The sequence below is a fragment of the Lonchura striata genome, chromosome 2 (assembly GCF_050655825.1).
Source record: "Lonchura striata isolate lonStrDom1 chromosome 2, ASM5065582v1, whole genome shotgun sequence".
In the NCBI taxonomy this organism is placed as follows: Eukaryota; Metazoa; Chordata; class Aves; order Passeriformes; family Estrildidae; genus Lonchura; species Lonchura striata.
Genome location: NC_140704.1, coordinates 8,208,934 through 8,236,897, shown reverse-complemented (window position 1 = coordinate 8,236,897; position 27,964 = coordinate 8,208,934). Strand labels below are relative to the sequence as shown.

At 42.1% G+C, this 27,964-nt stretch overlaps 1 non-coding gene across 1 annotated transcript; it reads left to right on the top strand.

The window, feature by feature from the left end:
* On the top strand, positions 1–27,930 carry LOC110468549 (uncharacterized). The gene is made up of 4 exons (XR_014950498.1): positions 1–473; positions 2,626–2,722; positions 26,306–26,404; positions 27,351–27,930. It is a non-coding gene; the product is annotated as an uncharacterized LOC110468549 (transcript).
* The last annotated feature ends 34 nt before the right edge of the window (positions 27,931–27,964 follow it).

The following is a 27,964-nucleotide window of genomic DNA, read 5'->3' as shown; positions in this document are numbered from 1 at the left end:
GGAGCATCTTGCACCTTGACCTGTCTAGACGGGGAGCGAAGTTTGGGGGGTTTTTTGTCCCCGTTTCCAAGGGCGAGGGTTGCTCTTTGACCCCCACCACCAGCGGTGGTGGCTCTCAGGGCATAGGTAGCGGCCAGAGGTTTCCTGCCGAATTCTCGCCGCGGCCGGGAGGGAAGGGGATGGACAAAGACACGGACCAGCTGTTCGGAAATAAAGCTGAAATAGTAGAACCTGGGAGAAGCTAGGTTTTGTAAGCTATTATTTTCTGCACAAAACCCCTGGGAGGTATTAAACAGCTGCATCTGAGCTGGCGAGCAGCGGCTAAAAGACAGAGCAACAACTGAGAGCCCAGGACTTTGGCAAACTCCGCTTCAACCAGAGAAACAAGTGGCTGGAGCGCCAAGGCCTTTCATGGCCCGAACGTCCGCCACCGGCCGTCTCCCTTCGCCGCCGTGTCTTCGGGCTGCCGGGAGGTTTCCGAGTGGGAGGCTGGCTTTGGAGGAGGGCGAGGGGCGTGGGGGGCACGGGGGTGGGAGCTGAAGGGCCCACGCAGGTTCTCCAGGGCTTACCTGGAGCTGACGTTTTGAATTATGGGTCTAATGTAACGCGTCGACGGTTCTGCATAGCGAGAGGGATGCTCTGTTTGCTCTTTCTGCCATCTAACTAGGCATTATCTGTAGGAAGTGTGGGGTTTTGGTGATGTAATAAGCAAAAAAAAAATCAGTTTTTTCCTCCATGAGGTTTCTTCAGCAAAGTCAGAGAGCAGCTTAAGGGAGTTGTTGGGACAGAAAAGGAGAAGGGATGGATTTACTCCTAGGCCAGGGGAGAAAATTCAATGAAGTCTATAGAAAAAAAAAAAATCAGTATTTAATCTGATGCTTACCAACCTTTGAAATTTGGGGCAGGCCAACAGAACAAACAAGTAACCTTTTACTTTCCAGCCACAGCTGTGTCAGTGTGCCCACTCTTTCTCATCACTAGGAAATTCATGCAGATTGTGCCTTGTTTTAATATTCTTGCTGTATTTTAACATGGTCTATACAGGTTCCTCACAGAAACTAGCTGAGTATTTTGTGATAACACTGCATTTTGTCAGATGCTTTATAATGTTATTTAGAAACATATTTGAATCTATTTAGGGCTTCATAAATATGAATAAAGCATTTACAAAAGGCAGAAGTAACCCATGGATTAGACCAGATGCTTTATACGTTACAAATTTCCTAAACTTCAGCAGTTCTAAACTACGTTTTACTTGTGGTTTTTTTCCTAAGTGATTAACTATAAATTAGCATTTTCCAGAAAAAAAAAAATCTCTGCAGATTTATGTGCAGGAAATAAGGGAATTGTACGAGTGGCTAAAATCCAGATTGCTAACTGGAGTTTCAAATATTTATAGACAAATTAGGGAAGGAGGGGAGGGATGTCATCTGTTTTTTTTTCCTGAGGCCTTGTGATATAGAGATGGGTTTTTCTCAGCTAATTCTGCAACCAAAGTGCTCTGCCTGGCTTCTTCAAAATTATATTTGATATATTTTTCTTGAATGCTTTTGGGGCCTTTTTTTTTTTTTTTTTTTTTTTTTTTTGTTAACTGTTGTGGAAAGTGAACAAAAACAAACCAAAAAAACAACACTGAAAAGCCAGAGGGTTGTGCTGGCCATGGCCTTCTGAGCAATTGAAAGAAGCAGGCGAGTGAGAGGGTGAGGAGCACAGGCACAGCTCTGCCTCTGTCACTGCCAGCTCGCGGTGATTGCGTGTCCTGGCAGGTATTGCTTTGATTTTTTTTTCAGTCAAGCACAGCAAAGGGCCTTTACTTGAGTGTGTGTGTGTTTGTGTGTGTGAGTGTACGACTTGCAGCAGGCAGATTTTCTTCCACTGTGGATTTACTCTGCCCACGTTAGACGGCTCCCCCTTGTTTATGGGTTGAAGGCTGTATTTTGGAGACAAGAATTCCCTCTTAACATGTACCCCGACTTCCTACAGGGTGCCAAATGCCAGGCTGGGTGGTGCTCCCCCTTGGACCTGCACTCACCCACCCATCCCAGGGGGGTAGAGACACTTTTGGGGGCACGGAGGTGAATTGGCAGCAGCTCCCTAAATGCTGGAGGTGGGGGGAGCTCAGCAGCTCTTAGCTCCATCTGCCCTGAAATCAGAGCTGCATCTGCAAGGCCAGCGAGCTGCATTTATGGCACATCGTCACCACTAATATCAGACTACAAAATGGGCTCGTTTTATTTAAATTTCGAGTGCCTCCTCCATGAATCTGTGTTGAAAGGGGCGGGGGGGGAGTTGAGGAGAGGGGGAAGGTGGTGTCCCTAACCAAGTGAAATGCCTTTTGGAGGGGTGTCCCCCTCCACCCCCAATTCATGAATGTGATTTTGAAACAACAGCGAGGCCGGGCATGAAGTTTAAGTAATATTTGGTAGCATGAATTCTCAGGCAGCCCCCATTCATCCCCACACTGAGCAGGGCAGGGAGAGCGCAGCGAGCCGAGGGCTCTTCGCAGCCGCTCTGCTTGTGTCTAGCTAAAAAAAAAAAAAAAATGAAAGAAAAAAAAAAGAAAAGAAAAAAAATGGCACAGCCTGAGTATCCTCCCTTTTTTTTTTTTTTTTTTTATCCTTACAGTGGGAAAGTATCGTAGAGGAGTATGAAGATGAAATATTCTCACTTATCGCCCAAGAGGCAGACTATCTAGCTGACAAGCTGTGCAGTGAAAAATCAGGTACTGTGTCTGATGTAACATGTGCTCTCTCTACAGCCGTGTGGGGTTGGGTGTTTTTTTCAAACCCAGCGTAATGCTTTGCAGGAGAAGTGGGCTGCTGTTGAATAAGCAATGACACTGCATGGCTTAAAAAAAAAACAAAATAGAACCAAAACAAACAAACATCCCCTTTTCTTGAATGCTTTTAATTCTTTTAATTCTTTTGTGCATATTAATGCAGCATGATTTGAGCATCCCAGCTAACGTGGTGTGTTTTCCTCCTGGTGTTACATGACTTTTTGCTCCTTGTGTGTCTGCGCTGTCATTTCCAGGTCAGAAATGAAACTAACCCTTTTGCAACAAAATGCAGGCATTTGTTTCTCCCGTTTAATTGCTAATTGCAGCCACTAAGCTGAAATGGGAGCCATGAGAGGGCAGGTTTAGAAATGTGCTTCATTTTTAGGTGAACTCTTCATTGCCATCAGACAGGAGCTGTCCGTAGAAGGGCTAGCCAGCCCACCACCATCACCCCCTGGGGAAAACGTATTTTCAAATCATTTCATGTTTTCTTTTTGTGTAAAATATGTAATTCCACATAAGTAAGGCCTCTTTTCAGTCCTGAAGAAGTAAGACAGTGCTTTCAAAAATGAATTATAGCTTATTTAAAATCATCCTCCATTTGTCTGTTTCTTTCCCTCATTGTCAGTGTTTTGGGACATTTTTTAGCTTTATTTTCATTTCTAAATGTAAAAAGCACATAACTTGAGGCACTAAGTATTATAAGATTACAAATGAAGTTGGTTTATCTCTCCTTAGCATGCTGCCTTCAGTGTTAGAATATGCATGAAAATATCAATCTCCAAATCAATGCTTGTAAATATTGGTTTGTGGGTTTGAGATTTAAAGGCTGTAAGCATTATTTAGGAAGTAAGAATCAAGGCCCATGTAAAGTACTAGAGGGTGGAAAAAAAGTTCATAGAAATAAGTTTGTATACTTTTAAACACCAGGGTATTTGTGATACTTATTGAAAACACATAGACTGGATCACAGAGAACTCCATCTGCAAAGACACAAAGTTCTCTCTATAATCTTCTTGGACAAATAAACTCCAAAAAATAAACTTTCTGGAAGAAATTTCATTTATTACAAATATTTCCTATTTGTTGTCTCTGCCATCATGGAGTTACTCTTGGTCGTGCCAGAACAGACACAGTGAGTAGCAAATTATTTTGAAAACAACATACTTCCTCCAAAATGGACGGCAGGATTTCTGGAGTGGGTTTTGCACAGAAAAACTTTCTGGGTGTTTCAGAAACAAAACCCAGAAGAGTTTGTGGGATAGGGTGGAAAAATCTTCCCTTTCCAGAGTGCTTTTTTCAGAGAAGAGGAGACTGGGATAAATCCCCTTTCCTTCTTGAGTCCTCTTATAGCAGCCTCTAAACCTTTTTGAGAGCAAATTGTAGTTTTGTGCATCTTCAGGAACACCATAAAAATATTTTCCAAAGGCACAGGCAAAATATTGACGTGAAAGTAACAAAGTCCATGCTGTTAAAAATCTCGTTTTTGTTTTTGTTTTTGTTTTTGTTTTTTTTTATGGATATGCTCAAAAGCTTTCTCCCCCATCCTTGAAACACATTTTGGGTTTTAAACCCGCACTGTGTTCTCACCCAGCCTTCTTACATCAGGAAAATAATTTCCTCCCTCCTGGCAGACAAGATTGCTACACGTTAACCTCCTTCACACAAATATCCCCCTGCATATGTGCAGGGCTGCTCTTCCTGACTATAAATAGTGGTCCATAGAGGGGAAAATAGTTTATTTTTCTTCCTGGCAATTAGCACAGATAAACAAGCTTCCATTTAATAAGGAGTGCAAGTCCTTATCGTTGCAAATATAGGATGCTTGCAAAAGCAGCAGGAACACTACAGAGCGATGCTGAGCTACACTGATATAAAATAAGGGCAAGAAATTAATCTGCCATTCCCCATATCACCCCATTGCCCATTTTAAAAATGTCAGTACATTAAAGAGTAAAGACTAAAAAAAGCCACAGGGACTTCTTTAAAATCTAGTTCGCCCAATGTTTAAAATGGGATGAAAATAAATGTATTAAATTGCATTTAAAATAATGAAAACATGTTTTCATTAACTCTGCAGCAGGCAGGAGATGGCAGAGGAGCACAGTAGTACCTGACCGAGCAGGGAAGTGCCTGCTTGGGCTTTTCCAGGGAAAATAAGTTCAGGCACTGGTGGCACTGGAAATGGCGAGTCTTAGAAATTGTGTCAGGCTTCACGCCAGCCACACAGCACCAACATATAACTTACTAAAGCCTCCAACTCACAAAATACAATGACACTTATATTATTAGGTCTTATCTATCTTACAATGGCAATTTTCATTAATACGTATTATTAAAGCAATATTACACTTTTATCATCCTACTGTAAATTATTGGCTCCTTTTATTCAGAGCTCCGTGTGTTCATTCAGAATGGCATTTCTAACTTTTTTTTTTTGTTGGGGGGTGGTGCAAATTGTCATATTAGGTGACAGAAATAGTACAGAAAACCTCTCCACAGGCCAGTTGTAGATTTTGATACTGTGGATTTCACCATAAAGCAGGAGAGAAAAAAAAGCAGCAAACCAAGTCAGCAATATATTAATTTCATTATTATGCTTTTAATTTTCTTTTAAAAGGCTGTGTACATGAACATGGCTTATTTCTTGTGGGTCATTGCAAACTTAATATTGATGTAATCAAATCCTTCTTCTACTGTTCCGTGGTAAAATAATAAGGGTTGCAGTTTTCTGCCAGCCTACAAACATGACATTAATGGGAGTCCCACATTATGGTAAGCAAACCCCTTCTCTACAAGTCCCGTTTAGTACTTTTCTTTAATTCTAATATCATAGCAGACTTTTTCTTTTTTTTTTTTATGGCTACTGGAGGTGGATGGTTCTTGTTTGATTAAAAAGTGGGAAACTTCAATAAAGTCTTTTAGTGTGATCAAACCGTTTGATATTTACAAGCATAGATCCGTTCGCTGTCATGTATTCTTTGATCACACAAAAAGTCTCAGTGCTAGACAGGCAGGCAAAACCTGCTGAGACGCACCTTCAGATCCTCTACTATTTTTACAAGCTTAAAAAAACCCTAAAAGTTAATTTTCGAGGAGATTATCTTTTTTTTTTATGCCCCCCCACCTCCAAACAGAAGATGCGGTTGCCAGTCGGCCCAATGGAATAACACAGATTTTTCTTTTTTTTAATTGCCCTCTAATTTTCTTTGCTGATTGCAATCATTTTCTGTGTGCTCTTACTGGGGTTATATATATTTTTAGTTGTGATGGTTGAGGCTCAGTGCCATGCCAGCAGCATTTCATTCAGGGTTAAATGGAATTATGTGAAGGCCACTAAGGAGCCAGAAACCAGTTAAAGCTTGTGCTAATGTACAGAGCAGAGCCAGCTGATTTATAAGTGGAAAATAAATTAACACCATGTATTTTATGAGTGCTGAAAGCTACTGTTTAAGTAACAGCAGGACTTTTCCTACATAATTTTCTTTTTATGTGCTCACAGCCATAAAAATGTTCTGTTTAGTTAAAATTTTAGAGTCCCCATTTTATCTTAAATGTGACTTACCCCATGTGTTTCTTTATGTAGCTGTTTGGAAAGTTTGACTATAATTTAGGCACCCGATGTTGAGTTATACAAAAGTGAAACAAAACGCTCTTATTCAACTGCAAAGAAATCCAGAAGCCTTTTTCTGCACAATTATCGCTCAAACTATTGTGTTTTTGCAAACTGATACTTTCTAGGAGGCTCATTCCCAGTGAGAACTACTCTCCTGGAGAGTTTAACAAAGCTAGCAGCTACATCAATTAAAAGCAACTAAAATGTCTGTTATGCGTATGTGCAGAATATTAAGCTGCCATTAAGTCATTTACCGCTCACCTTAACACTCTCGGCAAGACTGTGGTTTAAAAAGGCAATATATGGGGTGAGAAGCTGTAGTTTAATGCTGCCACAGCACTCTGGAATGACATGTTTTCTCACATTTTTCTCCCTGTGCAACTAGGAAAAAGAACAGGAGAGTGAGAGATTAGCCTTTGCGTCCCTGCCTTGAAATAGGATCTGTGAGCGTGCATTTCTCCAAATGCTACAAGGGACTGGAGGATCCATATCGGTGGGGTTTATTAAAGAACTGGGCTGTAACACTCCTTGTTTTAAAATATGAAGTTTGATCTAAAAATACTATCAGATTTTAGCTGTAGCAATGAGCTTATACTGGGAAGACAGGGGAAATGAATTTGAAGACTAACGTGGGCCCCTCTGAAGAGAAAAACAGTATATTTTCTGTATTTATTAGAGTCATATTGTTCAGTATGCTAGGGTCTGTTCTCCAAGGCTGATCCGTGGCCAAAGCCACTCACAGGAGCACCAGCAAAAGCCCAAAGCCAGATGTGAAACCCACCTGGGCAGCGACAGGTTCACCACGAGAGCTTGGGTGCTTCCTAGGTGGTTTTCCAGCAATTGTTTAAAAGAACTCCATAAAGTGTGTTTATGTGATGTGATAATCATTAGAGAGCCCGACATGGTGGGATAATTTTTCAATCCAAATGAGCCAGTTTTCAAGGCTTTGCCAAGATGCCCTCTCACATGGGGATGCATGAGTCTTGTCCCTGTCCAGTAAGGGAAGTCAGACATTGAATTATTTAGCACATTTGAGGACAGGAATTGAGAATAAATAGATTGCTTTACTCTTTTTTTTAAACAATCCTTCTTTATGTAATTCAATAGAAAATATCCCAAAGAATCTGACTCACTGTCTTTGTGTCATGGTTATGCCTCATGCTGTCCCTCATTCCTGATTTATTGCCCAAAGTTGTTTAACACGCTTTAATTTTCACCTTCACACATTCACTGGTGAAAGTGCTTTGAGAAGAATACCTGTGTTTTTTATTTGAAAAATATTTGGTTAAAGAAATAGGTACTTTCAGCACAGCATTAGTCTTCAGGACATCAGTAAACCCCATGGAACTTTTCCTACCTTAGGTGCCTGGGTAGAGGCTGCTGCTCACAAAGGTTGCAGAAGAGATCAGCTCCTCATTGCAGACTGAAGTAAGATCAGAACTCCAGTTTTTTCCTTGCCTAGTCAATTTTTGCTATTGTAATACCTCTGCTTGTTTCTACTTTTAATCTTTGAATGTGCCCACATCCCACAGGGGGGTTATTATTATTGTTATTATTAGTAGTATTTTAACTGTTTTTCTGTTTCTGGTGTTTTGATGTGAAATGTGCAGATAATAACATCCACTTTTGATGAGAATGTGAAGTTTAATGGGCAACTGTTTTTTCAACCTTATTTCTATGTTTAGGTTTTTATTTATCCCAAGGTTTCCATTTAGCTTGTGCTGATTTTCATAAAATCAGCATCTGATTGTCACAGAGTTGAGGTCTGTAAAAAGCGAAGCTCCTGCTGCAGCAGAAAAAGATAACTCAGAGAACTCCAAAAAGCCTATTATTTTTTTCATGCATTTAACAGATTACTTTTTTCATCTGTATTTCCAGACCAGAAAGAGTTTAGAGTTCATAGCTAAGAGCTGCAAAGTTTCTATCCCTGTTAATGAGATGATGATAGCAAACTTTTGAAATTATTTGTCCTTTTAAAAGTGAAATAACTTAGTAGAGAGTGTGCAGTCCTTAAAACAAGCCTGTCCTTTAAAATTTCCATATCAAAGTCCTACTGATCCTGACATAAACGTTCACCAAACATGAGCACCACTAGTGTAATGACTTTTTTTAATTAAAGCTTTCTTGCTGAAGAAATGGCAAAAAACCATCAAAATATTCCTGACAGTGGTTATGCCTTTCATCGTTGGGGTGGTTTTTTATGTTCAAAATATTTATTAATCAGGATAAAACATTTGGTCATAAATCTCACTCAGAGATGAGACTCGGTTCAGGTTATTGCTGTGTGTCCAGAAGATAAAGTAGGAGAATATCTGCTTCAGGCTCCAATACTCTATAAAAACACTGTTTAAAAGGAAGTTAACTACTTAGCCATGGTTTTAAGGCAACAAGACTAGTTCATCCAAAGCAGTAGAATATTTATGGTAAAAGTAAGCTTTATAACAAAGAAAAAGTTCCAAACATACATAGGTCACCTCTATTATAGATTGAATTAACAACCAAGAATAAAAAATTATTAATTGTATAATGAAAAACAAAACCCCTCTCTGATTGAAAATCTCTTAATAAGTGTCACATAATTTTAAAGTTTATTTAGAGATTTTTACAATATTTCTAAAGTTAAATATTTCAACAATAACACAATCAACACATGTAAACTGCTGGAACTTCACAGAAACAATTAGAGCAATGCTGATTTAGAGCAGTTTAATGTCTTGTCCCCTAAATCTGTAACACAAAGATTTGTTTTCTGATTTAATGTTTTTTTAAAAAATGAAGTTTTTGCTTCGGGTGGAACATTCTCTGCCATATCCTACTGACAGACCAGTTTTGCAGAATGCTTTATGAAAGTTATAATTTGAGTATCATGGAACAGCTATACTCTATAAAATGGAAATAATGCCTTCAGTATTTAAGGTAGACTTTTTTCACACTTAATCCAATCAAACATTTTCTTTGATGTGCATGTAAACAGCAATTTTTAAAGAAACTTTCAAATATTTGAACTCTCTTTCTATTTCGTCCTGCTTCTGAACAGCCAGTTTAGGCTGAGGTGGGTCCTTTAGTGTGGATACTGAGCTCACCTCGCACACAAAACTCACAATCAGCTGGCTCTGTTTAAAGTCTGAAAGCAGGAAAATGTTTCTTATTGTGCACAAAACTAAGACATGAATATATCAAACAAATGGGAAAGGTTTGGATTCCTCTCCTGTTTCCATTCTGTTAAATCTGCTGATACTTTACACAAAATATGTTTAAAAAAACATGCTACCATGTCATATAAAGGGAAGACAGCTACTGGAGATTCTGTGCAGCTATTTTGGAGTCTAGCTAATTCTCACCTTATTCTAATTATATATTTCCCCCTCAAAATTTAAAAATATTGTACCTTTCTCCAGTATTCTCTTTTTATCATTCAACATGAAAAACCCATAAAAGTAACTAAGAAAATTGATTATCTAGGAGAACAGCATAGTGAAAGTGGCTGACCACTATAAAAAGATCAAAATAAATTAAATAAGGTGGCAACAGGGAGTAACTTTTGGGGATTTTTTTCCTTTGTGTTTTATAATAGAGGAAACTTTTGTGTTTTCTGTAACAGCAAATGCTAAATTATTTTGGGCAGATATGTTAGAATGTCTCTTTAAAAATTTAAGTGCTGTCTTGCACTTTGATATGCTCTCAAAATTGATCAGAGTCGTGCTATAAAAGAGTTATTGAGTAACCTGGCTTGGTTTTTTTGCTGAGCATCAAGTCCTCCAGTGCTGGGCTCAGTGCAGGCATTCAGCCACTGTGGCTGGTGTGGAGTGTGCTGAGAAAATGCTCCGAGATGGTAGCAGTGAGACATCCCTCCCTCAAAAGGAAAGCCTTTCTTTAAACTATGATTTGCACATTGACACTTTTGCAATCTGTCTTTGAATTTCACTCTGTAGAACTGCCACAGAATTTTGGTGTCTTGCTTTTTTGCATCTGTGTTAAGATATGGGGCAAATTCACCCCAGTATCATTCCAGTCTTATCGTGATGTAACCTGGTGCAGCTGGGGTAGTGCTGTAGTGGACCACATCTGATACATACTCTCCCCAGCCCTGAGGTATTTATTTCTGGGATAAATACTCAGATTGTTTCACTATCACTTTATTGAAGCAGGTACTGACTGAGATGCAAACATAAAATTTGTGAGGATCTTCGTGAAGCCAAACTCATCTTGGGTTCAGTAAGAAGTGCTCAGCTAAAAAAAAAAAAAAAAAAAAAAGAGATTCACGCTTTTTATCATCTGTGAATTAGCAGATTAGGTAAAATGATATGATATATATGATATGACATGACATGAACTGCTTGGAGTCCCATCTATCCAGATATTTATGTAGCTGTCCTCAGCTGGTCCCCTTGGTTCCCTCCAAGAAATGAGCACCTTAAAACCTATATGGAAAAGCAAGGAAATGCATCCTGACTTCAGACCTTGTCTTTTCTCCCTTATTTATCTCACCCTACTCTGATGAGGTCAGAGATGTATCCAAAGGTGTGATCTTGGCTTTTGTCAGTGCAACAGAAGTGTAAAGGTCATTTCTAAGGAAGAAGGACCAGATCTTTGCCCAGAGCAAGTAGCTTTAGTCTGTTGACTTGGGATAGAGTTGTCACATTTGACCTGGGGAGACTTGGGTTCCCCAGTTCACGAGGACTGTTAATATATTTTTTTTTAACATTAATTTCATTTTCATGCCAAATATACCAGGGAAAGAGCACAGATTTTATTTCAAATGTGACTTATGTTGAATGAGTGGAAATCACTAAGTTCATTTTACTGAGGAAAAAAATGGATTAAGCAAGACCCTAAATGGTCAAGATGGATGCTATATTTATTAAGATAAGCCCTAAAACAAGGTTATCCACTAACTAGTCATGGTTTTTTATTCATATTTGTCTTTGTGGTCTAACATTTGTGATAGCTTCATCAAAATACAGCTTTTAGAAAATGCATCTTGCTTGTCATTGTTTCACTGACATAAAGAACAAGCATGTTAGAATTTTATGAGCAAAATATTAACTCATATGGTGTCCCTAATACATATGAAGTTTACCAGAAATAAGGGGAGCCAGATTTGTGTTAAATGAAATACTATTAGTGGGTCTTACAGCAGGAGCAGTGAGGAATACCTTGTAATTATGGTGTACACATCCAAGTGCAGCATACTTTGTTCTGGGGCTTAAGTAGGTAATTAGCATTTTGGTTATGGAGTTGTGAGTGATCTTAAATTGTGTTAGTCTCTGAAAATTGTCCTTGCTTTTAGTGCTGGGTTGGATACAGTCACTTCTGGAGCAAGTCTCTTGGAATTCCCCACAGGGCAGGAACACCTCTGCCACTGGTGGGATGGAGGTGCCAATGGGAGACCAGCCAGAGGTGGGGAAGGGCATGAGGAGAGAAAAGCTCTTGGGATGCTACTGGGGGCACAGAGTGGATGCAAACCCAGCACTTACACCTTCTATTGTCTACTGAGCACAGGGATTTCTGAGACTGGATGAGAACAAGGAAAGCCTTTAGTGAGGGAGGAGTGTGAAAGGTTAGGAAACAACAGCAAAGTGGAGTTGCTACACTCGGCATGTTCCCCACCGCCGTGCCTGTGCCGGAGCAGCGCTGCAGCAGTGTCGATCGCTGCACGAGCCTTGATTAACAGCAGAACTGTGCTTAATGCAACACAGGTTAATGCAGAGGCTTTCTTCAGGAGCTCCTCAACCAGGCTGCGTGAGAAAGAGTGGGAGAAAAGGAGAGACCAATTCACAAAGCTCATTTAAACTGAGCGAGAAGCTTTGGAAAACAAGAATGTCTTCGTGCCTTTAACCATATTTACAGACCTGGCTGGTTTAATGGCATTCAGCAATAAATTCCATCGCCTTCGGGAGCAATTGATAAAGGTTCTGGTAACCGCCTGCTCCAATCTACTTTGGGGAATGTTAATAAACCAGTACCCAAGGACTCCTAGGTGTATGCCGTGGAATAGAGGGAGCTAAATGTCAGCTAATTAAGCAGAGCTGAGACCATGAAAGATCTTGTGAGTTAAAAGTTAAATATTAATATCGGTTTCAAACTTTATGAAAAGCTGGCTTAGTGGCAGGGAAGCAGAAGGGATATATATCCAGCATGTTCGTGACATTTTCTATTTCTAGTTAACCTCGCAGCCACATTGAAAACTAGCTGAAGTTTTCTTAAAGCAAATTCTAGAAGAGCAGCCAATAAGGAATTACAACAACCCTTGAGGTGACACAGACATTAATGAAGGAAGAAAGAAAAAGATTTCAATATGGCAGTGATTCTTAAATGGTAGGGGAAAAAAAAGAAAAAAAAATCTTCCTTGTCATATTAAATGTGACATGAGCAAAAGGTGAGAGCTCAGAAAGCCTTGGTGCTTGGCAGGGTTGTATTTATCTGGCTGCACATATTGATCAATTCTGCAAATTCCTGAGGCCAGGGCCAAGCTCCAGCCAGCACCAGCCTTACAAAAGCACAGGAGCAGTGCCTGGCTGCCAGGGTTTTCAGGGCCAAACACCAAATACAAGATCAGCACCAGCCATTTGCTGGGACTGAGGGTTGGGATGTCATTTTCAGCATGACACTGGTGCTCGTGCAGAGCGGGAAGGTGAAGGCTGAGCACTGTGCAAAATGTGTCACACATCTCATCTTGCCCACTTGAGCTGATCTGTTTTGTGTTGGAGTTTTGTTATGAGTGTTGTCCATTAGGAGCTGTGTTGGAGGGGTGGCTCTCAGCCCTGGTCAGGATTGTGCTCAGCCTTGCACAAGCAGCAGAGTTAATTCACCCATTGCTCATCACACACCAGCCGATGCAGGATCGCTGCTCCTTCGTTATCTCAGGTTGAGAATGGGCAGGCATTAAAACCTTTGCCTTGCCACAACCAGGTCTTAACCACATGGCCATCTCTTCTGGCCTCCACAGGGATGGTAAATTACTAGAAAGTATTATTTGAGGACAAAAAAAACATTGATTAAAAGCCTGTTTACTGATACCAAAGGAGATGGAGCCTTGTCTCAACATCTTTCCAATGTAACCTATATCATGCTGACTAAATAGTCACATTTTCACTGCATTTACCTGAGATAGGGGTTTTATGAGCTGTGTTCAGCTGTGTTGGCCAGAAGCAGGACCGTGTGGTTGTACACCCAGCCCACTGCTCTGCCCATTGCAGCAGACAAAATGAATTGCAAAATATGGCCCATTTCATCCAGCTAGATACTCCTGACTCTTCCAGAAGAAGAATAAGTGTAATTCCTAATCCTAAATCCATCATCAAATTGATGATTGATGGATGCAAAGAGAGCACCCCAGCACTTTGATGGGCCTCTGGGTGCCTTGGGCCATCATGGCTAAAGGCAGGAAGGAGTTGGAGGTGTGCCTCCAGTGCTCCTGTGTGGCTTTGCTTGTCAATATACTTCATGTGTATTGATATCCTTCCCTCCAAATTCCCCCATTCCCAGTGAATTTCAGAATATAAAACTGATCTAAGTTTGGGAGGTTTTATGGTTTCAGATATTTTCCTTCCTTCCTCCCTTCCTTCCTCCCTTCCTCCCTCCCTCCCTCCTGTGGTGCTGCCTTTCCTAAAGGAGCTTCCCATGCATAATTAAACTCCAACCCTCACCTGGTACTGTAGCACTCACCTACCTGGAATGGGCTTTGACTCTGTGTTTCCCAGAGCCTTCCTGGCCATGTCATACCCACTTGTAAGCAGAGGGATTTGTGGTCACCTGGTGATAATGATGCCTAAATCCCGGGGATTGTGGGAATATGTGAGGTTGGTTTTCTCAGGGTAATTTTGCTTTGACTTTCAAAGACTTAACTTTACATGACTTAACTTTACAAGATCATAAAAGGAATTTCAAGATGCTTGGTGTTTTCTGAGGCTGAGTCATGTTTCATATGGCCTTTGTGTTCCTCCTCAGGGTAGCCTGAACATGCCAGAGGACCTTATCAGGGGGAGCAGCTATCTTTCAAACTTGAAACTAGGGTGGTGCTGAGCACAGCCAGGACACTTCAAGGCAGCACATGGAAGGATGACAGCCAAGGTCATTCTGGGCTGAGCCAACTTGTGTTGGGGACACTTGAGGGCAGTGAGAATGTTTGGAAAGACATGAGCTAGGGCAGGTTGTGGTTGTGAGGCTTTCTGGTGTGATAGCATAGCATAGTGCACAGAGAATTTCCTGGTTTTGTACGGCTTCATCTTCCCAAAATGTGTGACCCTCACATTTTCACTATGTTTATTCTCCCCCTGTACAGTCAATCCTTAAGTTCTCAGGAAAGCCTCCTGCCTGCTGTGTCCCAGATTCAAAAGAGGGATGAATGTCTGTCTATCTGCCTGCAGCCCTTTCCCACACAGAACCTCTAAGGAATAAGAAAGTGAGATACCTAGAAAAGAATAGTTATCTTCTCTCCATTATAAGAAGATTCTTTTTAGGTTAGGACTACTTCTTCTCAGTGGGGATTTTGGCACCCTTGTTAATTCTGCATTATGGAGAGTTTAAAAACTACTGTAGGAGAGCCTTGGAGCACCCACATATGGAATAAGAGAGAGCTTCTCTCTCCTTAGTGGACACCAGATGGGATGCAGTGTAGGCACGAGCAGTCACTCTCCTCTGACCGACTTTGCAAAGACATTATCATGGGAGATGTTCCTCCATCCTCCTGTCCAATCCGCTCATTTGATTCCACCTATTTTCCTTCTCCAAATAGTAAGGATGGAGCTCATGTTTCTTATTATATATTGGTACAAAACTTAATGTCATGGGCTGTCTAATTTCAGGGAGCTCCTGAAATAATACAGTGATGGAAATAACAAAGATTATCCCAACCTCTGGCTGTTTCTCTTTGGGAAGGGTCTTCCATCTCTCCTGAAAAGCCTCTAAACACCCCCGGATATGTCTAGGAAAGCCCTGCCCTCATGAAACTGAATGAGCAGCTCCTTGATTCATTTGAAGATGATGATAAAAAGACAAAACACAAATAGCTGAGGTCAGCTATCTGATTTTTCACCTTTCTGTGCAGATGAAAGCACAGATTCTTAACCTTTGAGCCCTTCAAACAATTTCTTAATGTGCTTCAGCAATGGCAACAAGACTTAAGCTGCCACAGTTCAAGGCAAGATTGCTTGAAAGCCTCTTTTATACTTCACAGCTTTGGGTTTTAGTTCTATGTGACAACAGTTTTTAATAAAATATTAGTTTACTTTCACTGGTAGCTGATTTTTCATGGCCGCATTCAGGAAGACAGGTGGTTCCACTTCCTTACCAGGGGTCTCAGCAGGAAGTTGGTGTCGGCATGGAAAATGCTGCACCTGCCCTGTGGAGATCAAGCCCTTGTCTTGATTGTGTGAGGAATTAGGAAAGATGACTTCTAAGCACGTGAAACACACAGGGAGAATTATCACAGAATTATAGAATGGATTGGGTTAGAGGAGATCTTAAAGATCATCCAGTTCCTGCTCTCTGCCATGGGCAGGGACACATTCCTCTGGACCTGGTTGTTCAGAGCCACATCCAAGCTGGGTTGTTGTCCAGACACTTCCAGTTGCCACAAGCTGTAAGGAAGGAGTGATTGTATGACCTGTCCTTCTGGTCATTATTTACAGGGTGACTCAAGGAAGAAAAGAAGTAGCTGAAGTTGTGGCATCTTAGATATAGCCAGAGCTTTGCATACAGAATGTGGGCTGGAGCCACCAGGGGTGTTCTGAGATTCTCCTCAAATCCCCTCCATGACTTGCCATTTACAGCAATGCTTTCAGGTTTTAGACTGTGTATAAGCCACAGGTTTGTGTGGGAGCTCCTGTTTGGATAATGTTTATGAGAACATCTCCAGAAGGTATCAGAACACCCTTCAGGTAGTGTGTACTCTCTTCCAGTTACACAGACACTGGGAGGAGTTCAGGCATGCATTGTGACATAGCACTTGCCTAAAAGTGTTAAGTGCTTCATTCTCTTCTTGATGAGACTTATTTAATACCAGGAAAATTGCAGGGATTTGACTGAACTTACTCTTGATGTTCCCAAAGGAGAAATGAGCCCAACATCTTGATGTGATTACAGGACAGAGTTTTTCTCATTGACTAATTGTCCAGATAATATTTCTGACTACAACTGTTTCTTCCACAAGAGTGTTACTCCTTTTGCTTCCATAAATCTGCATAGCAGAAATGAATGAACTTCAGTGGGACACAGAGAGTTCATTTAAAACACATCTCAAAAAATCTAAGCTTTTCTATTTCAAAAGACTTTTTCATTGTTCTCTACTACCTGAAAACAGTTCTAAGATACTTCAGACAGAATATAGAAGCTGTCTTAGACTTTTTAAGAATGAGTGATTATTGGAAAAGCTGGGTTGTATAGAAACACATAAAGAGCTGAGATCTCCATTTAAAAATTCATTAACATATCAAGGAAAACTCATGTAATATTTTGAGGTTTTCTTGCACAAGCTAAGAACATATCAGCAGAATTTTTTCACTGCGTGGACATTGTCCATATCAACAGGAACATCTTCCTGTTTGTCTGCAAGTTTCCAGATCTAGGAATAGTCTTTTCATCACCAGGTAGCATCTCTAGCTTTTGTTCAGGGTCACATCTTGGGTCATGAATGAATTATACCTAGAATACACAGATTATATTTTTTCTTTTTGTTGTGTTTTCCATCTTCTTCTTCCTACAGAGGGGAAAGATCTGAAAAAAAAAAACTAGTTTTGTGAAGGAAAACACAAATCACTGCTGCAGGATATCATGGCTCCAAGCTTGTTAATGGTGGGTTTTTTAAGAATTACCTTTTAGATGAAACTTTAATAAAAACAACTGAATAAACTAGTAAAGTTGTTCAAAACTGAGAACAAAGGTTTTCTCACCCTCAAAGGTGAGAAAAGTTATTTACAAAATCAAACAGAAACCAATATCCCTGAATGAAATGAAATAAAAGCTAAGTTTAAACCAACTTAGAGGGAGAGAAGAGGAAAAACTCAGTTTATTGGAAAAGGTATGGCCAAAATGCAAACTCAAAGAGGTGTACCAGGGGTCTGTTTCACAACAGCCTGTGATGGAGCTGGTGGTGAATGTGCAGACCTGAGTGATGCCTTGGCAGTGTTTTGTGCTGTCTCAACAAGCTTCAACGTTCAGACCTTGCCCCAAAGGTGACATGCTCCAAAATGGTGAGACATCTAGAGAGACTCCAGCTGCCCCCAAAAAAGCCTGAAAGATATGGTTGAATTTTTGGGAAGCCTACTTTTGGCCCCTTCCCTCTGTGGGAGAAAGCTGAGCACAGACGTCTGTGTAAAAACTTCTTGCTGTCCATGCCTAACCATCCCCACGCTGTTTTATATGTTGGAAATTCATTTAGGAGGCATCCCAAGTATGGTCCAGAAAAGGATGGTTTTACGGTGACACATTTTCCCAGCACACCTCCCAAGAGCCTCAAGGGGCAGGTCCAGGCATCCCCAGAACTGCACCCTCCACAATGGGAGGATCTTTAGCACTGGGGATTAGAGCTCCTTCTTTCTCAAGGCTTGTACCAATATTTCTGAGGAGATAAGGAAGCCCTGAGTCCTGACAGGAAGAGCAGGTGGGAGATGAGAGGAGAGCCAGCTCTGGAGGGAGCCAGGAGCTTTGTGGGGACATAGGTGACAATTCACTTCTCCCTTGGGGTCCATCTTTTTTGTCACATGCAGCCCATCCTCCACCTTTGAGGCTGGGAAGGCTTTCACCCTCCTCTTCACTCAAAGACTGCCATGCTAGAACTGATGGTGCCACCTGAAGAACAGCACATTTTCCTGTAAAATTTTCCCAATTTTCCAAGTACCATGGGTTGCTTTACAGCCCCCACCTGGCCTGCTGGGTCCCCCACTCTGGAGGGGCCTCTCCTCTCCTCTCCTCTCCTCTCCTCTCCTCTCCTCTCCTCTCCTCTCCTCTCCTCTCCTCTCCTCTCCTCTCCTCTCCTCTCCTCTCCTCTCCTCTCCTCTCCTCTCCTCTCCTCTCCTCTCCTCTCCTCTCCTCTCCTCTCCTCTCCTCTCCTCTCCTCTCCTCTCCTCTCCTCTCCTCTCCTCTCCTCTCCTCTCCTCTCCTCTCCTCTCCTCTCCTCTCCTCTCCTCTCCTCTCCTCTCCTCTCCTCTCCTCTCCTCTCCTCTCCTCTCCTCTCCTCTCCTCTCCTCTCCTCTCCTCTCCTCTCCTCTCCTCTCCTCTCCTCTCCTCTCCTCTCCTCTCCTCTCCTCTCCTCTCCTCTCCTCTCCTCTCCTCTCTCTCCTCTCCTCATTTCCTGGAGTCTTTGATGTGATGGCTGCAAGAAACCCCCTGTCAGTCACACACTCCGTGTGTGCACTGCAGCTCCAGAGGTCTCGTACTTATTCATTCTTGCCACAGCTCCAAGTCTTCATTTTCTTGCCCCGGGAAATGCACTTAATTATTTATTTGTAGTGGGCCCAGCCCTGTAATACTTGGGTGCACACTACAAAGCGGCGTGCAAAGAGCCATTGCTGGCTGCCAGGGCCCGTCAGGCCCCGCTCACCCCAGGCCCCCACAGGATAACCATCCCCATCGACTGCACATTAAGACACACATTCAGAAAAAAGAAAGGTGAGGTCCTCCATGCTTGTAGCACTGCTGAAAGTAGTGGAGCTGACATGCCCGGAAAAGTTAGTGCCTTCAGCAGAGATATCCCCTGGGGCTGGGGCAGGAGAATGAGGCTGCCTTTGTTGTGGGCTCTGATGTCCTCAGCAACCTCACGGGCACCACCACCAGCTGGTGGGCACCACAGTGTCCTGGTGCTGGGGGTAGAAGATGCTACTGGGCACTGGGACAGGATAAAAGTTAGTTAAAACTGGTGTTTTTGGAATGTCATTGAATGCCATTGTCCTTTTAGCTGCAGGAGTTCATCTTGGCAAGACTGAAACTTCAGTTTCCTCCTCCTCTTTTCCCTCCTCCTCCTTCTCCTCTGCAGACTTTTGTTAAATACAGTATGCACCATACATACCAGCCTTTTAGATCCACCAGATTTCTCCCTCATTGCTATATAAAAATACCTGCCTAAAGATTTACATCCAGGCAAGGTTTTTCCTCTCCTTTGCCTTCTTTCTGGAATTGAATCCACTTCCAGAAGAACCAGAGAATGCTGCTCCTTTTGTCAGCTTCTGCATCCATTTTTTAAAAATGTTTTCCTGCAGTTGCAGCTTCAAGATCACAACTGGTCCATGGTCAATGTTTTGGCACATTTCTTACATTTCACCTGAATACAGCTGAATTAAGGGCCAGATTCTGTGCAGGGGTAAATCTCTGCAGCCTTGTCCCTGCTCTGGGCCAGTGCTCTGGCTGGTGTCTGCCTTTGCCAACATCTGCAAAAATGTCCCCTCCTCTGACCATGAGAGTTTGTCAGATGACTTCTCTCATCACACGCTCCTGGTGGCATCACCATGAAGTCAGGTCCTGTCAGGAGCAGGTCAGATCTGCACTCCAGCTGGCTGGGACTCACAGAAGAGGATTGGAAACACCAGAAATGGTCAGGGACTGAGTCACACCTAAGGGAAGCCTGTATTCGAGCTGTGATTTGGAGTGAGACAAAAAGCACAGGTTGCCCCAGGTGTACCACATGTTTGGGTAGGTGTCCCTCACTCTGGAGCTTCTCTCTGTTGGTTTACCTTGGAAGATGGATGGAATTGTATGTCTGCATGAAAAGCCCTCAGTACTGGCAAAGAATCACACCCTCAAACATTGAAATATTCATGCAAAAACTTCGTGTCAAGGGAAGTGGCACAAGGGCTCTCTCTCCCCACACCAAGGCCAGGACTGGATTGCCATTGCCATGATCCCAGTGGTGGGAGCAGCCAGCTGGCCCCTCACACATTCACCCACCCAAAGGATTCCTGCAGGAATCACAAGAGACGTCTACTTTTTATCCTAACCTGGATAGTGATATTTTGTGTATTCTTAAAGCAGAGGAAAAGCTGTTCCTTTCTTCTACCCCCCTGCAGCTCCCTTGCCAGGGCATGTGTGTTTTGCAGCTCTCTGCTCAAGTAGCAGTGCAAGATATCAGCAGTGCTGGACCACAGTGAGCTTTGCTCTGCCATGAAGTGGAGCTGGGTTCAAGCAGCAGGATTTGTAAATTCTTTGCTGGGATCTAAAAACCAGTTGGATGGCGCTGGAATTATGGCATGGGTCTGGGAGTCCAGAAAGATCTTTGCACTGCCTGGCTCTGACACTAACTTCTCACATGGCCTCAGGCATGTCACTTTGCTGATTCCTACCTTGATCTCCCCATCTGGCAAGTGGAGATAATTCCGTCCTGCCCCGTATGGCTGTTGGGAAGATAAGTTCATCATCATTTTCCGAGGTACTGCGATGCTACGGGAGATGGATAATGAGACAGACAGAAAGATAGCCAGATAAATCAATCTCTTCTCATTCAAGGGAAAGCAGGCACTGCAGGTGCAGCATTTGAGATTAATCATCAGAAAAATTAGTTCCCTCAGTATCTTTTCTGGAGGAAGAAACAGCCGTAGGGCCCAGTCCTGAGGAGAGTTATGCACATGAGTAACCTTAACTTGAATTCAAAGGCAGTGCACAAGTAAAACTACTCATGTGAGCGAGTGCGTGCTCCACTTGCAATTTCTGGAAATGCCTAAATAAATGATGTGTCCCAACTGACACATGTCCCTAAGTCACTGGCATGCTTTTAAATATTTCCCTCAGACATTTATTTCTGCCCTTTATTAGCTGGTTTCTTTATTAGCAGCTGGCTTCCTGAGAAGCAGCGGGTTACAGCTTTCTCTGCAATACAGTGAAACAAAAATAACCACAAATATGCTGCTCACGGGCCCTACACATGTTGTGATTTTATATATGCTATTAACTGTGTTATTAATTCAAACTGACCTGTTATTCTTTGAATAGCATATATCTTTATCCTATTTGAAACCCTGTAAAATATATCTATTTTTTTTTGGTTTTGGTTTGTCGTATCAGAAAAGAAGAACTCTAAAGGCAGCGAAGTGTTATCTGAACTTCTCTACCACTATGTGCTATAGGAATTACTTATTTTCACTCCAGACCAGAACATGAAGCCCTTTAACAGACAAGTCTGGAGTCAGAAACTGAATATATTCAGTTGCCATAGCTGCCATATGGTGCCAACATTGAATGAAATAAAATAAGAGTCCAGAAGGATTGGGAATCAATACTGGGGCAGCCTGCACAACAACACTCACTGTGGGAAACAAAGCCCAGCCCCGACAGAAGATGGCAAAAAACCCAACCCAATTGGCCAAAATTTTTCTGTAGAGGCAGAGGCAAAGCGTCCCTGCAGGGGAAGGCGAAGCAGCGAGGAACTGAACCCAAGTGGATGTAAACAAACAGGACAGGACTGTAAGGCACCAAATGTGGGCTCAGGCGTGGCAGAAGATACTGAAAACCTTCTGAGTTTCTGTGTGTGCAGTGAAAAGGGTGTCTGGGAATGTGGTGTTTTACAGATGTGAGGACAAAAGACTTTGGTTGGCAATAGTAGATGACGGGGGGGGAAAATAGTGGGGGGAGGAAATGAAAGGAAGGAAAAACACGAGGAAAAAAGAGAGGAGAAAAAAAAAGGAGAGAAAAAGAAAGGAGAGAAAAATGTCACCCACTCCTAACTCTGAAATCTCTTATGGTTCAGCATTCACAAAGAGTTACAAGATGCTCGCTAGGCTGAGCACATTTCAGAGCATCCTCATATCAATATTTCTTCCACTTTTAGTTAACAGAGCCCTCCCATTCTAATTAAAATAGCTTCATGAGGACTGAGAGTTGATTCCAGAAACTCAAGCTATCAACATTGGCAGGTTTATATATATAGAATAAAAAAAATTAAGCTACCAGGAAACCAGCACCCAGGAGTGTCAATATTATCAGGAAAATTAGAAGGGCTTTGAAATTTCTCCCAAGTGTCTTGAGGAACTTTGAGCCACATCTGCTTCTTGCAGAAAGCAGGTCTGAGGGAGTAAAAGGCTGCAGAGATTTACCCCTGCACAGAATCTGGCCCTCATTTCAGCTGCATTCAGGTGAAATGTATGAAATGTGCCAAAACATTGACCATGGACCAGTTGTGATCTTGAAGCTGCAACTGCTGGAAAACATTTTTAAAAAATGGATGCAGAAGCTGACAAAAGGAGCAGCATCCTCTGGTCCTTCTGGAAGTGGATTCAATTCCAGAGAGAAGGCAAAGAACAGGAAAAACCCTGCCTGGGTGTAAATCTTTAGGCAGGTATTTTTATATAGCAATGAGGGAGAAATCTGGTAGATCTAAAAGGCTGGCATGCACGGTGCATATTGTATTTAACAAAAGTCTGCAGAGGAGAAAGAGGAGGAGGAGGAGGGAAAAGAGGAGGAGGAGGAGGAATACTGTACAGCCACCAGCACGAGGAGAAGCAGGGGGACTCCTGCAAGAAACCATAATTAAGATGCAAGAGACTCCTGCTCCTCTCAAAATGAAGAGCAGAGAGAGCAAGTAGCGGCCAATGTGGCTTCATAAGGGACTGTGCAAAGATCTGAGGCTTTAATTTTTTTTAATTAAAAAAAGGGGGAAAAAAAAAGAAAAAAGCTGTAGTCAAAATTAGAAAGCAAGAGGGGGCAGAAGAAGGAATCAAACAACATACTCAAATTCAGTTAGGGATTATAGGGGAAATAATAAGGATAAGGGAGGGAAGAATTTAAAGCTAACCAAAGAACTTTAAAAGTGTTAAAATGTATATCAAACCAAAAAGGCATTCTAGAGAAACAGCAAGCCGATTTATTAATTAGAAGGGGATTAAATTAAGGGTGTATCAAAGAAATTGCTGGACAGATGAACTTTTGAAAAAAAATATTCTTAACAAGAATAAAATTAATTGACACAATTTTTGCAGGAAGGTCTGAAAACTTAGTAAAATAAATCAGCACGCAAAGGTAAAAACAGTGGGAAAACATATAGCAAATTACCTGCTCAATTTTCTCCTGCTTTTTGGTCATGGACTGTCTGGCAGGGTGTTACAGCTTTCTGAGATGCCAGTTATTAGATAGCCTTGCATGATGTTTTATGAAAATTATTTGTGAGGTGCATGTTGATGCCAAGTTGTTCACTGTGAGCATTTGCTCCTCCAACCCGAGGCCAGGTGGGTTCATCTGGGTGGATGGAGAGGTCAGAGTCTGTGTTTGTCTTCCCTGAGCCAGGGGGTAGAAGCCTCCCCATCAGGAACCAGCTTCCCATCAGCCAGCCTTCTCCAGCATCACATCACCACTTTTTTTCCCCCCAAATATTCTTAATTATTACTTAAAACTGGCTTTTCTGAAGCAATCCTGCAACAGCCTGTTTACCCAAATATCTACAGGATCTGCAATGGAATTTCTTTAGGACAAGCAGAATGAAAAAGGCAATTCAGTCTGGTTCTACAAAATGTGGTCATATATATAAACTGCCTAACCTGTATTTCTTCACCACTAAAGGATTTAACAAATTTCCTAAAGCGCTGCCATTTTATTTGCTTTTCTTAATGAAAAGCTGAAGAGCCATAGGAAAATGATGAGAAAATATTATGATGCCAGAAGAAAGATGGTCCTGTTTTTCTAGAAAAGATAATAGATCTACTGTACTGATTCAAGTAAAGGAAAAGACATTATAAAACAAACATCAGTTTGAGCTTGTCTGTGTAGGGAATTTGGCCAAAATAAGCCACTCTGTCACCACCCACCACCCTGCATCCCTGTAAAAAAATTTTAAAAAAGAGACTAAGAAATAGCTAGTCTGGAGCACCTCCCTATGTGGTCAATATCACCAAATAATGAGGCTTTGTTTCCAAATAATCAGCATCCTTTCTGAGTGGAGTTTTTCAGAAATAAATGCTTTTTTACTTTAGATCAGATTACCTAAATAATGTATTTTGGATGTTGGGAATTATTTTATTTCACTGTTGATATTCCAGATATTTTTCTCCAGGTGTATAAATTCTTGCAGCCAGATCTGCAGATGCTGGGATTCAAAGTACATCTTTCCATTGACTTTGATGGGATTGGGAACTTAGAGGTTAACAGAGAAAAGAAACAGAATAGACTTACATAAAGCAAATTTTGACCACCAAACACTGAGTTCCTTTTTATAGAAATAGAAAATTTGTGAATTCAGGTCTGATGCTCAAAATATGTGGGATTATTCATGTGAGCACAGTTCAGGAGTGCTCAGTTGGGTCCTTGGATTTTAATAAAACAGTCGCTGCTGTCACCCAGCGTCTCACTCCCAACATTAATTCAGATTGACGTGGCTTTGAACGTCTCTCAGCAGACAGAGGAGGGGAAGGGCCACGAGCTGATCTGGGGCAGCCTCTGCTGGCACCTCAACAGGGCAGAACCCTAATGCAGGCCCTGACCACACACGTGAGGATGTGTGGATGCATCTGGCAGCCTGTGATGGGTTTGCTCCACCCATGGCTGCATCCTTTGCCCCATGTCACCCCGTGTCCCTCTGCAGCATCCTGCTGCACATCATGTATGGATGGTGCTGTCCCCATTACCAAACTCATGTGTTCCAGCAGGTGCTTCATCCCATACCTGAGCATGTTTGCTCCTAAAGGTTACAAGCACATGCTGAAAAGATTCTCTGAATGGGGAGCTTGCTTACCAACTCTTTCACTGATCTAAAAGAAGGGATGAGTGTTTTGTGGATGTAATATGCAAACTGAACTAACCTGGGTGGATTGGAAAATCCCAAATATGAAAGCAAAAATAATGTAAAGGAATCTGAAAAGGCAGGGAAAATGAGTGGAGAATAAAATGAGATTCAACACAGAAAATAGGAGTTACGACTTTTGTGGAAAAATAATCGAAACCCCAGCTATTCAATCAGCGATAAAAACCCGAGAAGCCGTAATGCTGTGAGAGATCTAGAGATGATAGTGTGGAGTAAATTAGACATGAGTTTGCCTTGAGATATGGCAGCAAAAAAAGGCCAATTTGATTTGGGGCTGAAGACATCACAGCACAAGGAGGTAATAGTCCGTCTGCATATGGCTCTGGCGCGGTAGCGCCTGCAGTATTTAATTATGGGCACCATATTACCTGAAAGATAGTGACAGATTGAAAATTATTCAGAGGAGAGCAATAAAAATAGTTCAGAGGCTGGCAGGATTGAGTTATGAAATGGCAGAATAATACAGACGCAGCGCTCACACTAAAAGGTGCTTATCCCCACAAGCTGGGGTGTGTGATGGCAAAGCTGGGTCTGTCTTTCACCATTTCTCCCTTGTTTCAGCACCGAATTGGGTGTGTTTGTGGCCCTCAGCATCAGCATCTGGTGAAGGAGTAGGCATGCAGCAAAGTGGCTGCAGCAATTCGTGGCTGCCAGACCCATTTGAGGTGTGTATGGAGAGACAGGAACAGAAGAGCGAGGAAAGAAGAAAAAATCAAATATTTGAGCTGAGGTTATGTCCCTTTCTCCTCTGATGCCCCAGTTTTGGGGTGCTAAAATCAATAAATACCCCAGGAGAGGGAGGTTGAAACCCAGGTCATGGCATGGTGGACACCTTTTGAGTACAGCACCTGCTCTACCTCCAGCCCAGGGAAGAAGAGACAAGGGCTGGGCACAGCCAAACCTTTCCCTGTGTGTGTGATCAGCCTGTGAGCTACCATGGAGAGATGGGTGGAAGCTCCTGGGTAACAGCAAGTCAAAGAAAAAGATGGAAATGAGAATGGAAATGGGAGAGGCACGATGCAAACAGCAGAATAGAGGGGTGCTCAGAGGAGAAAGGCTGAGGGTAGAGGGAAGGGAAAAGAGAACCTTTGCAGTTCTAGTACCAACACATATGAAAATCTGGAAAGTGGTGTTCTTGTGCCTGTTTGAATTTTCCTGGATTTTTCTTCTTAATTTTCTTTATTTTTCCCCCCAGTGGTATATGCAAGTGTATTTGCCAAGGTGGGAGAAAGAGGGGAAAGGCTGCTTCACAGAAGGTGGAGAACAGGAAGAGGAGCCAGGCCAAGGAGCCCAGGTAAATGGAAGAGTCTTTGGGAGGTGATACAAAGGTTTGCAGAGAGTAAGAGGAGCCTATTTTAACTATCTTTCTATAGGATAAAGACTTTGTTGGGCAGAAATACTAAGTAAGAAAGGGTCGTGATAAGAGCTCTTTGTTACAGTGAGAGAACATCTTACAGAAATTTTGCAAGTATTGGCAACATCAGGGACCAATAAGACAAAGTGATGGGGTTCAGTTCTGAACAGGGATTTTCTGCTATTGGGGCAAACAGGGATGTTTCTTTCTAAAACCTTTCTAATATCCTAAATCATCATTTGATGAAACTTGTCAACAGAAATGGTGAAACACACAATTTAAAGGTAGGAGAAGTGGGCAAATATCCTGTAAACAGACACAAGCTCCCCTGTGTTGGTGAGGGACCTGACAGTGTTGAGGGCCCTGAGGTGCCCTGGCTGTGAGGTGGTAACACCTCACTTAAACTCAGCTCCCCTACTTCCAGTAGCACCTGTGGGTGTTTGTTTCAGTTCTTGCAGATCTATGTTCTTTTTTACTGTGCAAGAGAAGTGTTTGGTTTCATACCCAGGATACAGTCGGGGTCTGTTTGGCACACAGAGCTTGGCAAAGTAGCTTTTTCCATCACATACAGTTTTATTCCATGTCTGAAAGTATCATGACATCAGTGCTTGAGCACAGATTCATGCTGTGTCTTTAAGGTTTCCCTGGATTTGGGGCATGTAGATGTTGCTTTAAAAGCACTGTCATTTCCCATGTTTGAAAGTGACTCTTTTTATGAATAGTATTTCACTGGGGATTTTTCTTGGAGAAGAGAACAGAGCTGGATGAAAAGAGTACAGATTTACACACTTCTTCTCAAGTTGAGCTACTGTGCAAATGTGCTCCATTCACATCACCCTCCTTTTTTTTCATCTCATAAATCTAAAATACATTTAAATTTGTACAGGTTTCCAGCAGCCCTGATAAAGACAAATACATTTGTCCATGTACCAGGAAAACTGGTGACAATACAGGGCCAGAGGCTGAGCCTGCACTGATGGATCTGCAACCAGCAGCTGCATCCCCCAAAAGGAGTCCCACCAAACCTGGTCCCTGGCTAAGGAAGCTTCTTCTTGACTTTCTATATCTTACCCAGTTTAATAGAAAATACAGATTCAGTGGGATCCTTTCTCCCAGGGATCTCCTGTCCTAAGCCATTGGCTATGATCTCATGAGGATCCCTCCCACTGAGGCTTTGCACTCCTGCACCAAAGACTGGTGCTCATTGCAACCACCCATAGAAAAATAGAATCATAGATTGATTTAGCTTGGAAGAAACTTCTGAGATCATTGAGCCCAACCCCAGTACCACCGAGTCCACCACTAAACCATGAAACCAAGTGCCATATCTACATGTCCAGCATGGCAGATACTGTCTGTAGGGTCAGGCTAAATGTGTAAGTCTCATTCTAGATTTCTTATTGTCTCTTATTGATATCTGGTGCTGAATGCCTTTGTGGTGTACATTAATAAATGCTTCAATTGTCCATGTGTGATTTACATTTGTTTACAAATTGTCAA